This window comes from Pinus tabuliformis, chromosome 2_2 (assembly GCF_031772625.1).
Source record: "Pinus tabuliformis cultivar Carrire ecotype Pingquan chromosome 2_2, CPIR1, whole genome shotgun sequence".
Taxonomy (NCBI): Eukaryota; Viridiplantae; Streptophyta; class Pinopsida; order Pinales; family Pinaceae; genus Pinus; species Pinus tabuliformis.
The window spans coordinates 1,019,694,716-1,019,708,869 of NC_142300.1; positions in this window are offsets into that span (position 1 = coordinate 1,019,694,716).

The window sequence follows — 14,154 nt, forward strand, 5'->3', positions numbered from 1 at the left end:
TGGAAGGATAGAATGTGTGAGATTTGTGATACTAAGAAGGTGGAAGATGAAAAACACTTCCTTTTAGACTACCCACCTCTTACCACCCAAGACTCCATGAAACGATAAAATCTGCCATATGTGTGATACTAAGAAGGTGGAAGATGAAAAGCACTTCCTTTTAGACTTCCCACCTATTACTCACATCCACTCTCAATTCCCTAACATTTAGCACACTTCCAGTCTTCTTGACTTATTAAGTCAATCCAACTAGAGGGATCTTGGCGCACTTCTTTCCCTTCTCTTTCATCATGAAGGCAAGATTTTGAAGAATCACACTTAGTTTTCTTCTCTTTTCTTGAGATCATATCGGCGTTATTCATCATCATTATATATATATATATATATATATATATATATATATATTCATTCATTTAATTTCAATTTTTATTATTTATTTTGTTTATTGTTTAAAATAAATATTTTTTAACGTTATTTGATCTTCCATTTTATTAAAATAATAATACTAAAAATTTTAATTTTAATTTAATTCATTATTTACTACTATTTTTTACTGTGATAATTTTTTAATCAAAACTAGTTGTTTTATTCTAATGCCTAGAAAGCATCTATCTTCGTATATTTAATCTTATTTCATTATTTGTTTTTTATCTTGTCATGAAAATGAATCACACTAGATGGTTTGAAATGCGTGAGAAAAAGCTTTCTATGTGATTTTTACCTAATGATTTCAACAATATCAATATTAATCAAAATATTTTTTTAATAATTAATTAAGATTTGGTATCTTTATGTTAGTTCTCCTTTTACCTCCAAATAATTGTGACTATATTCATTACTATAAATTTATTTTTATAAATATGAATATAAAGGCGTAACCTTAAGGGTGTCGGGTAGCAAGGTACTTAGCAATGGAAACTCTAGCGGTTGAGTTAACCCTTCGGATTATTTATTATTTTAATAATAATAATTATTATAATTTATTTGATTTATCTAATTCATTTTAATTTATTAAATTATAAAAATATATAACAAATGAATTAATTTCTTTAGTACAATAAAATTTATTCCAAAACAAGTGTTTCTACATGTAACATACTAAAACCAAAAGTAGAAGAAATTACACCATGCAAATAAAACAAAACAAAATAAATTTACTTGACCATAAATATGTAGCCCCACCTCACTACCATAATTTCGAAGCAAATTTCATAATGGAATTATTTAATCAAATTTTCTATGTGGAACTTATACATGATAAAAATTGGAGGGCGGTAGAGTATGTATGCATTTGTAGACTTAACAGTCGAATTACTGAGCGGAGGTGGGTCCATTATCCCATAAAGAAGGGGGTCTCATACACAAATTTGGTGTCTAGCTTGGTCGTGACCTTAAAATTGGATGATAATAATAATAATAATAATACATAGATCTTGGAAAAGCGGTATACTTTATACATATGAAGATTAACCCTTAACAAGATCATTCAATATGCTAGGATTCGTATAGAAGCTTTTCAAATTGTTTCTACCCACAGTTGCGAGTCATCGGGTGAGTACAATGGAGTCATTCCCGCCATGGATGATATGGTTCTTTATCTAATGATGGTTTTTAAACCTTGGGAGGTTAGGGTAACTGAGCCCTACCCCATCTGTTGCTCAATCGCTCATTTGAAACTACATCCCTCATGAGCCCAGCTCTACAACCTTTGATGTTATAGGTTAGGTCTGAATGTTTCAAGCATCAAAAACTCTTTTTCAACTATGTTAACAATGGTCATTGTTAAATCCTTTGATTCTGTTAATTTTCGCAGCGTATAGATGAATTTCTTGGCTAAGTATTGGGTGCTACAGTTCGAGCAAAAGCATGGTCACCTGAGCCATATTCCAAGTCTTTTCATCTATGGTTTAGAATGTAAGAGGGAAGGTTTAAACTTTGTGAGAGGATGCTTCCTTAACTTACTGCTAGAATCCCTCATGTAAATGTTGCTTGCAGTAAGGTGATGGATAGTCCGCTGATGGGGCTTCTATATTAGCTCTTGACAGGGATGCAAGATTATCCCTCGCTCGATGGGGATCTTAGATTTCAGCTCGGATTTGTTGTGACATGAGAATGTACCCTAGAAAAATTAATGGATTCAAGTGTAAATAAAAAAACAAAAGGAAACGAGTGCCAAAGTACCCCTGGGATTGAACCTACCTTGGCATTGATACTTGTAACCTACTGTATGTAGTACTGGGATCAACATTGGGATCAAAACTTGGAGTACTGACCATTGCTCGCACTGAATACTAGCCTAATTGAAGCATGGTGTCACCCCCTTACCTCATAGAGTATCATAACCATCTATATCAACTAATGAAATAAATTGTGTTGGGTGTGGAGCTTGAATATCTTATTTATCCAAAGGTATCACCCCATTGGACCACAGTTTGAAATGTGGAGGCAACACCTCCTGTAATATTTTCACTGCAAGGGGGGTCCAGGGGGGAGGATAGCCCCCAAAGCTAAAAATAGATGTCAAATTTTCTTGTAAACTATTGTAATTTCATAGTCAATCTAGGTTGTTCATTAGGTAGAGATCTAATGGTAGAAGTCATGTTTAATTTAGGGTTTTTTTTCCCTAAAAGGCAACCCCTCACTATATATGAGGGAATTGTGTTGCATCTATGTATATCTGTATTCTGAGTGAGAAAGGGAGAGGAGATTGAGTGAGAGAGAAGAGGGAATTACAAAGGATCTGTTGTAGGCTGTATCTCTTCAGTATGCTGGATAATATAAAAGGAAGGACTCATTGTTTCTTCATGGACATAACCCAAATTGGGTGAGCCATGTATATGTGTGTCTCTCTTGTTTTATGTATTTTCATTGTTTATATTTTTGCAATATATTTTATGTGTTCCATTGCTCTGTAATATATAATTTTCTAAGAAACTAAAGTGTATTGTCTCTTGGAATGGCAACAAATAATTAAGGCATCCCATTGTATTGATAAACAAGAGTAGTTATTTTCTCCTCGTTCATTTCTATAAGGGGTGGGCGTTCCTAAAATATCCTTATCCAATGTGAACTGATGCAAACTCCCACACCTATGGGATTGGGGCCATAAAAGAATCACCCCCATGGCCTTTTTGATGCTTAAGTCATAAAGTCAAAGGAAAAATAAAAATATTAGCGGTGAGGGGCTAAAGAAGCAATCGAATCAATGCCACCAAATCAAAAATAGAGAAGTTTAATGAAATTCCATGTGAGTAATAAAGAAACGAATTTGAGTATCCTTGATGAGAGGGGTGCCTCCGAAAAAATCAAACTGAGTTTATTGGTAAAAGAAATGGTGACTTCCAATGTTTTGAGAATCTGTTCCAAGCCGACTACTTTGTTCCTTCTCCAAATGGTGTTGTTTAAGATGCCATAAGCCCACTTGAAATAGGCTTTTTTTAGGTGTCTTAACATCATGAATTATATATAAGCTTATCTATTTTCTTTTCTTTTATTTTTATCTACCCACGTCCCTCCAAATTGGAAATCAATCTATTTGTTGCACATCGTTTGGTGACCGCCTTTTCCCAACACATGGGTTGTTTTTACGTGGTTCTCACCTAAACCAAAGTTATCCCAAAATATCATAAGTTAATCCTTTCTTTTTCGGGCCTCACCAAAAATAATGGCTATTATCCACTCGGTAAGTGAAAGTGTTATTCATATTGGGTTGTTTATCTGTAGGCATTGTGTATGCGTATTGTGAAGTGAAAGGATAATGGGTAATGTGAATTGAATATGGAAACCTAAAAGTGCACATAATACGTACATCGTGCGGACATCATATGGAAATAAATCATAGTCACTGGAAGCTAACCACTGAAAGCTCATTAAAGTCATGTTCTAGGGGAAATGATCTAACTGAATGCGGATGGTGAACTGATTCTACCATGTTGAACTTACTTCTTTCAGATGGAGAGGGTAGGAAGCGGGTAGGAGGGTCTTCAGTCAGAGGTTGTTTCCAAGGCTATATTTCCACTTAGAAAAGGCAGTAGATCTGATGCATAGGTTCAAAGGTTCTTTCCAAGGCAAAGGATAACGATATGAGGGTTATGAGAAAGCCCCCCAACTACCAATAAGGAAGACCACTCACCGAGGATTAGACTTTATGCCTTAAACACATTCATTGGAGAGTCGAGAGTCTCTCGCTCGAGCCCATGGGTGGAGGTTATAGGTAGTGGGGCTTAAACATATGGCTAATCATGCATGGATAGAATTGGCTTTCTAGACTACTTAGGTTTTACTCCCACTAGAAGGGTTGGCTTTTAAGAGCTATGGCAGGGATATATAAGGGTTCTCCCTCCAAGGTGGTAAGGGCTCTTTCTTCTCTTCATTCTGATTTCAATCCAATGATTAAAGAAAATCCTTCTATTTATTCTAGTAGTTCCTCCTAGAGTTTGTACTACCTAATGTAGAATGGTAGAAAGGATATAATTCACGCAAGTATATGGTCTGAACAAGAGAATGTATTGTAATCTTGTCTCCTATAGGTCCTGATTTTATGGGTCTCATTCTTTCCTAGGGTAAGTTTCTCCATGCCATCAATCCAGTACTTTGAAGGTCTTCTCATGAAGCGATTATCAATCCCATGTTTTTTCCACATTCCTATCAAACGATCCAGTGATTAACCAATTCCATCCATGGCTTCTGCTTATAAGGAAGGCTCAACTTGTCCTGAACACTTTTTTATTCTAGTTCCTGGGCTCCCTTGAGGTCTAAGAAGTTCGTGCAGGTAAAATAGAAAGATCAGCCCCTACCTATGTGGGGTATTCTTGGGTGATGTAGTGTTAAATTTTATTCTGAGGCTGTATAAATAGAAAGGTAAGGTGTCTAATCCCAGCCAACCTGAAAAATGAAATCTCTGGTGCAGTAGTGATGAAACTCTTCTTCCCTTCCTTCCATAGAATGTGAGTACGGGTAGGGCAGGGATAGAAGTAAGACTTAATGGTTTTCAGGTAGCACTCCATGTCATGAAGTTCAAGGTTGGTGAAAGAAGAATGTATCCTTCCTCGCTTGGTTGCATTGTACAGTAAGTCATGTAAAAGTAAAAATATCTCTCTGATATTATATAAATAATAACAAAATGAAAAAAATAATATAAGATATATGTTCTGAAGCCATATCAACTTGCTTGTTCAATTATTGATTCTGTGCTCCTCAAGCACCAGGGGAAACAAGTTTAATTCTAGTGAATTCGAAAAAGAATCCGATAGGGAGTGTTTCTTATACTAGAACATGTGGTTGTCATGGGTCTAGGTGCCCATATTAGTTGTTCAAAAAGGAAATTCTATTAGCGCAAGTGTGTGACTAAGAGCATTTCTTTCAATTCCCACATCATCTGATCTGATCTTGTACTTCTCTTGGTCTTCGAGATTCTCTCCCTTATTAGCATGTGACTAGGGGTGGCTGTAAATAGAAAGTGTGTCTGTAAGGTGGTATAAGGTGGTAAGGTATCATGATTTCCAATTCCCATGATCCAATCCATCCTCGATAAGCTCTCTCCTCTCCTCGCCGATGGCATATAGTCCAATAAGATCTTGTACTGATCTTACTTGGTCTTCTCATTCTGTTGTAAGGCATGTAGCTAGTTCTGTCGATAGAAAGCCATTCCTTTCCTTTCAGGCAAGTTTATAGTCTTTCCAAGGTAAGGTATAATGGAGTGATTCAAATTCCCGTGGCTATTAAACAATCAAATGATTAAACAATTCAAGGTTTTCCTCCTTTTCTATTATATTCTAGTAGCGCCTCCAAAGATCTAATTCTATTCGGCCTACTTGGAATACCTCACCAAAAGGAGCCTGTCCATCCAAGGTAACTTTTGTAAAGATTCTCCCCCCAGTGTTATTTTTGTTATACTGAAGGATTGGTACTCCATCCCATCATCATAGGTTTTCGATAGTACTTGAAGGGTGTAATAACAGTCCCTCCAAAGTAAGACAAGTGTGAAAGGATAATCTATGTGGGTCTGGGCATCAACAATATATGTCCTAGAAATGAAAAATTTGTCCCATTTATCAAAATTAGGCTCCCCAAAGATGTACGAACAAGAATCCACCAAATAATATCCCTCCTATAGTATGAATCATGTCGTGTCCCATAATATAATTTTGATAATTAGATCTACCAATACATATCCATCTAGGAGTAAAAGATCTTTGAAATGTCAAGATCCACCCACGCTATCATACGTTAGCTACTAAGCCATGGCCATCGATCCACTCTTCCACCCATAAAATAAAGCCTTCCCAATGGGGCTTTAAGATTTTCCATAATCCAAAGTAATCTAGCATAGTGAAACAACAGTTAAAGATATAAGCAGGTAAATGTAAACCCCCTATGGGTACAATAACACAGGAGAATGCATGTGACTAAAAGTGTTTGGCTGCTATTAAATAAAACCTCCATTTCCGACCTGTCATATGATAAAGTAATCAAGATTGGCCATGTTGATTTCATAATGGAATGAATCAAAGCCTCTGAAAAGCGAGTGTAGATCTCTAAACCAAGTGGTTAGCGTAAGTGAAGAATTATCTATTAGGTGATCTTAAAGTCAATTCTCCCTAGGTAAGTGGATTATTGAAAGCCTGTGAGGTGATTTCCCATCAAAGAATTCCATCCATCCACCCGGTCGGGGTAGGTTGGAAGAACTATGTCTCATCTCCTATCAATCTCACACCAGTCCACTCAACCTCTCCTCTCCTCTCTATTTTCATGGAGCAAAATAAGCCACAAACCATTCAGCCAGCAAAGAAATGATCTAAGCTCAAATTAAACTTCCCTATGTTATTGGTTGAAGGTAGTGTGGAACCAAGACTAAGAGGTATTGTTCTTCTCATTGATACTAGGTTGAAAGAGTCAAAGGTTTCTATTATACATGTAATAACAGTGATCCAAAAATCTTGTCAAAGGTCTATTATGTAAAGCCCGATCGACTTCTCTCTCGTGCCTTCTTCCAGACTCAAAAACCTAGTAGGTTTGGGAAAGAAGTTCGATTCTATTGAATCTGATGCAGAAAAGCATTGAAGATGGTGTATTTTATGTAGAAAAACACTTCGTTGTAATGGGTCTTTATATGAGGTTATGTATAAACCTTATAATTTTTTGTTTGTTTATTTGAAAGTGGGATCCATATTTGCGAGGAAAGAGAAGGAGATATGGGAATGAATGCTAGCATAACCTTATATAAATAATCCAACCTTGATTTATTTACTTTAGCAAGCGTGTAAATTAATAACCTATTTTTAAGTCAATCTCCTATCTATATTCCTATCTTAAGAGTGCATAAATGAGATTCATAACGAAACTGAAGTACATTTATGTATGCACTATGAATGTCGGGTCAAGGGACTTTGAAACTTGCAGCAATCCCTCCCTTATTACCTGCATTACTACGGACATAATAATACATCTATTCATCATATATGTGAAAACTACTTAACAACTTATCAGAACTACCATGTCGAGTCTACTATCTACATATTTAATTGATACGTTTCAAGCAAGATCAGAGGAACGAGGGAGAAGAACCAAGCGAGCAGACATACCCTTCAAAGCATGGGTGGAAAAAATATATATATCTATGCACAGTGTGTACTACCTTTCAAGCATATAATAATAGATATAGTACACTTCATATCAACTCTTCATGACTCATATTGGGGTGGGTAACCCCATCCGACCATTGGGGCAGAAGTATACTCCATCATCGGGGCAAAGGTACCTACATGCATTAAGGAGTTAGATAAATATATGAATCATAACAGGAAGGTTGAAAGAAAAGTGGGTAAGTGCTCCTAATTTTTCCTAATTGGAGTGTGGAATTTCAGGTCCATGTAGATGCATCCAACATTTCCCTAGGAGCAGTGCTTGCATAACGAGCGGGAGGGAATCTCAAGCACCCTGTTTTTGTTGCAATTAGGAAGTTGTCTCACACCGAGTGCAACTATACCACCAAAGAGAGGGAAGGGATAGCTATGGTGTATGATTTACAGAAGCTCCATCGTTATCTATTCTGTTAGAAGGCCATTTTCAGTTCTATGTAGACAATTCAGCTCTAAAGTACTTGGTGAATAAGTGTATCTTAGAATGATGAATTTGTAGGTGGTTGTTGTTATTTCAGGAGTTCTCTTTTGATGTTATGTTAAGTCAGGGATACATAAGAAAAGTAGCTGAGATACATAGATAAACTTACTTAGCTTAACCAATGTCTATTAATTGGGTTGAAGCAGGATATCTAGTGGAAGAACCTGTAAATGCATCTTATCCACCCGTGGGACACGAGCAAGGAATAAAGCTACCTCCTTCATCACGTAGTTTAAGCTCCCCTAATACCAAGCTATACTAATAGAAGAAAGGGGAAGGCCTAACCTTTTGTAGTCATCTTAAAAATACTATAGATAGCTCCTCCTTGCAATACTATTTATAACCATCTAATCCTCTTTGACTCCACTAGATAGAACCTCCTCCAGCTAACTCACTTTGGTTCTTTCATATCTAATTTGAATGGGGAATATCTTGCTATTTTCATAGTGAATGTGATATCAAATAATCATGTTGAATGTAGTGTGGAACCAAGACTAAGAGGTATTGTTCTGCTGATTGATACTAGGTTGAAAGGGTCAAAGGTTTCTGTTATACGTGTAATAACAGTGATTCAAAAATCTTGTCAAAAGGTCTATTCTGTAAAGCCCGATCGATTTCACTCTCGTGCCTTCTTCCAGACTACAAAACCTAGTAGGTTGGGGCAGGAAGTTTGATTATATGGAATCTGATGCAGAAAAGCATTGGAGATTGGGTATTCTATATAAAAAAACACTTCGTTGTAATGGGTTTTTATATAAGGTTATGGATAAACCTTATAATTTTTTGTTCGTTTATTTTAAAGTGGGATCCATACTCGTGAGGAAAGAGAAGGAGATATGGGAATGAATGCTCGCATAACCTTGTATAAATAATCAAACCTTAATTTATTTAATTCAGCAAGCGTGTAAATTAATAGCCTATTTTTAAGTCAATATCCTATCTATATCCCTATCTTAAGAGTGCATAAATGAGATTCATAATGAAACTGAAGTACATTTGTGCATGCACTATGAATGTCGGGTCACAGGACTTTGAAACTTGCAACAATCCGCCCATTATCACCCGCATTACTACGTATGTAATAATACGTCTATTCATCATATACGTGAAAACCACTTAACAACTTATCATAACTACCATGTCGATTCTACTATCTACATATTTAATTGATACCTTTCAAGCAAGATCAGAGGAATCATTGAGAAGAACCAAGCGAGCAGACATACCCTCCAAAGCATGGGTGGAAAAAAATATATATTTATGCACATTGTGGACTACCTTTCAAGCATATAATAATAGATATAGTACACTTCGGATCAACTCATCATGACTCATATTGGGGTGGGTAACCCCATCCGACCATTGGGGAAAAAGTATACTCCATCATCAGGAAAAAGGTACCTACATGCATTAGGGAGTTAGATAAATATATAAATCATAACAGGAACGCCGACAGAAAAGTGGGTAAGTGCTCCTAATGTTTCCTAATTGGAATTTGGAATTTCATGTCCATGTAGATGCATCCAAAATTTACCTAGGAGCAGTGCTTGCATAACGAGGGGGAGGGAATCTCAATCACCCTATTTTTTTGCAATTAGGAAGTTGTCTCAAGCTGAGCACAACTATACCACCAAGGAGAGGGAAGGGATAGCTATGGTGTATGACTTACAGAAGTTCCACCCTTATTTATTCTGTTGGAAGGCCATTTTCAATTCTATGTAAACCATTCAGCTCTAAAGTACTTAGTGAATAAGTGTATCTTAGAAGGACGAATTTGTAGGTGGTTGTTGTTATTTCAGGAGCTCCCTTTTGAGGTTATGTTAAGTCAAGGATACATAAGAAAAGTAGCTGAGATACGTAGATAAATTTACTTAGTTTAACCAATGCCTATTAATTGGGTTGAAGCAAGATATCTAGTGGAAGAACGTGTAAATGCATCTTATCCACCCGTGGGACACGAGCAAGGAATAAAGCTACCTCCTTCATACAGTAGTTTAAGCTCTCCTAATACCAAGCTATACTAATAGAAGAAAGGGGAAGGCCTAAGATTTTGTAGTCATCTTAAAAATACTATAGATAGCTCCTCCTTACAATACTATTTATAACCAACTAATCCTCTTTGACTCCACTAGATAGATCCTCCTCCAGCTAACTCACTTCGGTTCTTTCATATGTAATTTGAATAGGGAAAAACTTGCTAGTTTCATAGTGAATGTCATATCGAATAATCATATTGGTATTAGCGAAGGGTCATACTGGGTTATATAATCATATTAATTGATCATAGCGAATAAGAGTGATCATACTTGTGAAAGATCATGGTGGTCCTATTCTAGGTAACATAAGTCATAGCATTAATCCAACTTATCGAATATGACTTCTCATCATAACTCCACTTGAATAATCTCCACTTCATATCATGTTCTATTGGATAACTTCATGTCATGCTCGTAATCATTGGGCTAAGTTTGGGTAGTGGTCACGGGTAATAATCAGGCTAGAGATCATGGTACCATTTGTCAGGGTAGGACTAAGATGATGGTCCCATTGGTTTTGGGAACAAAGATAGGTTGCATGGTGCTGCTCCACTATAGGAGCAAACCCTACTGCTACTGATGAACAACCATAGTCTACTTATGCTGCTAATGAAAAACCATACTCTAGCAGACGAGAAAACCTTGCTGATGGACTTGGGGTGTAATTGATATTAGAAGCCTAATAGTGCAGTTTAACTTGATAAAAGATACCTGGCTTGGTTTTTATGGTCTTTTTCTAATGGGTTTTATGGGCCATTATGGTACCTCCCAGCTGATATCCAATAGATTGGTAGTTTCATAAGGAATAGGGTAGGTAATTGTCTTCCAACTAGGTAGGGATGTTATGCATGAAATGGTAACTAATTCCAGCAAAATGAGAAAGAAATGCATTCCTTATTATTATTTGATGCACTACCACCACTTTTGAATGACATCAAGATTGAGTAATTTATTCCTAATCATTAAGTCATTAAAGCATCAGATACAAAAGGCATCATATACAAGGAAACTATCAGGAAGAAAGAATAGATCTAACTTCACCTCCACTTCCAGATCAGATCTATTTACAGATAAAAAAGAGTAGTTATGCTTATATACATTGCCATTGATATTGTTATTACTTACTTATCTACTAGTATTACTTCCTTAGATATTTCATAATCTTTTCTAGTTAGTTGTTACTAAATATCCTATCAAGCTTTAAAAGAATCTATGTCTTGGTCGAACCAATTGAGGAAAAAGCTATAAATAATATAAAGGTAAGTATTCCACTTGAAAAAGGAACAAGTGAAGCTTGGTAAGTTGAACAATCATCACCACTTGTCAGTTCAGTGAGACCCATGTTTCATGTGGAGCCCATTTCATGATGATATGACAAAACAAATATTGAACCCATGGTCAATTGTCTCTGTCTCCATTCCATTTCAACTACTTCTAGGACACACCCACATGCCCCACCATATATCCACCATCATATGTATTCCTCATTAATCCCCACCCAAACTCTTGGTGACCACCGAGATAGGCTAGCTAGCGGTACTTCCTTCACACGACCTTTTTTTTTAGTCTATTGTTGTTATATACTCCCGTCCTTTTAGACTTATTATAAGGGGTTGCACAACCAGTTACTTTTTCGGACCACACCTACTACCCCACATGGGTTACTTTTGTGGACGAACAATTGTTTATGGGGCCCTCTCTTGGAAGATTGGACAGGGACGTGATATCTTCTACCCATAAGTGTGTGTAGGATTGGGTCCATCATTCATATAATGGAATCAATGCTCCTACTTCTGTCTTTGTTGCCACTGCATGCATAGACATATTATTACCTAAAGATGCTAGATCATTTGTTGGTGAATCAACTCCTCGATGTATAGATAGTCTCAGTTCTGGTCCTTTCACAACTGAATATAATAATGCAACTGCCCCTATTACTGGTTATTCTCTAAATGGGGATAGACATAACCATGAGGTAACTACTGATTGAGATGCTCTCTTTGCATAGGATCTAGCTCTATAACAACTGGAAGGGATCTTGCACTCAAATTGAATTTTCTTGAGCACTAGATAAAGATACTGATATTCTTCTTGGAAGTTTGACAATGAATTAAGTAAATTTGTGTAAAAATGTAACTAGTTAGTTTTATACCAAAATAGTAGTTATACGGATGTTTCCTTGACACCCTGTCAAGGTTTTACCATGTAAATCCTGTGTGTCTATTCGTGTGTTTGGTTTTAGTTTAACAATTAGTTATGTTCTTTTCTTGGTTAACGTATAACTGAATGTTTATTTTCTTTCCTAATTTCCCTGATCTGAACAACACTTATTGGTGTTGAAATTTCTTCTGTATCTTCTAGGACCGGATCCGAAACTGCCTACGGTTATCAATCTCAAATCAGAAGTTATGCACTAGCCTCCACCTCCATTTAGGCTTGCTTTTTTACTAGTTATACTTCTTACTTTGCATCTCGATCTTAAGTATTCATGTCCTCCACCAGTATACTATTATCATTGATGAGATTACCTCTCTGGGTGGGCGAGCTATGCTTACGCATCCTCTCCTCCATTGTTTTTTTATTGGGAATTAAGGGTGTGGCCTAAGTGTGTTTTTGTCAAGTAGTTCCTGTAGCTTTCTTATATCTAATATTACTTGTTTTTTGGCTATCTAGGGTTTAGGAGTGTTCATTAGCCCTAATGGACTTGACACCTACAACATCTGGTCTTTCCCCTCCCATTTTGTACCCTATCGCTACCTATGTTTAAAGTGAACCTAAGATTCACTTTGGATGTCGCTCAGTGGAAATTAATACTGCTTCCATATGAACAGATTCTGGGTCAACTATCTTTAAAGTGTGCTCTTTCTCCCCATTTTTCTATGTGATCTAGATATGGGGTTGTTACGGAGTTCAAAAATGCTGCCTCGTGATGTATGTCTAGAATGGTTATAATTGGATTAGAACTCTCACTAATAGCTCTTCTTCCTTTGCTGATTCTATTTCTTAATCAACTACTCGCTTGGATACTTCCCATGCATTACCTTATTGAACCTATGCCTTACCACCTAGTTATACTTATGTTCTTGCAGTTTTGAACATTTATCATCCTATTATGTTAGCTTTTGGATGGACCATATTAGACAACGATTTAGCAAGGAATAGGAATGGGGATGATAGTACTGGAGTAGCAAGGGATAGAAAATGGTGACCATGGAAATACATTATTACTAGTCAACTAGGGGTTATCTCTGGGCTTGGTCCTTTATCCGCTTCTAGGTATTGATCTGGAAATGCAACTACTTAAACTACACCCAATGCATCTCCATCTCTTACTACTATGGGTGATTCTTTATTGGTTAGTGTTACTACTATGTCTTGATCTTCCCTTGCTTCTGGTGTTAACATAGTTTGTGGATTATATGTTTCTGGTCCTGGTTCATTTTCTTAATCTACTGGATAAACATAGGAGTCTACTATTGTTCTTGTCATTTCTCTTGGTGCTTCAATACCTGGGATTGGTTCTCGACCTAGATGATCTACATATGGCGATAAGGATGCTTACTTTGCTACTAATCTATCTAATGGATATGCTGCAAGTGGTACTAGTGGATCAAATCTTGTTACAACTTTTGTTTCTTACTCTATTGGTGCCACTGGATATGGTTCAGATATGGAACTAATTGGATCTCTCTCTATAACATGAAAGTAAGACTCTGGCTCTCTATCTCGAAATGGAAAGGCTCGAGGTACTATCACTATGTCTGTAGCCTTTGTGTTTTCTCTTGGTAAAGAGACCTACGTTCTTACCTCTATTACTATTATTGGTGCTGGACCAACATGATCTATTTTTTTTGGTGCTATATCTACTACTCTCACTACTGGTGGTCCTTTTACTTTATATCGATCACGAAAATCTCCTTCAGCTCATTCACCTCTAGACCTAAAATCATCATATTCATCTTGATCACTATCTCTATCACTACATTAGGTGGTTCTA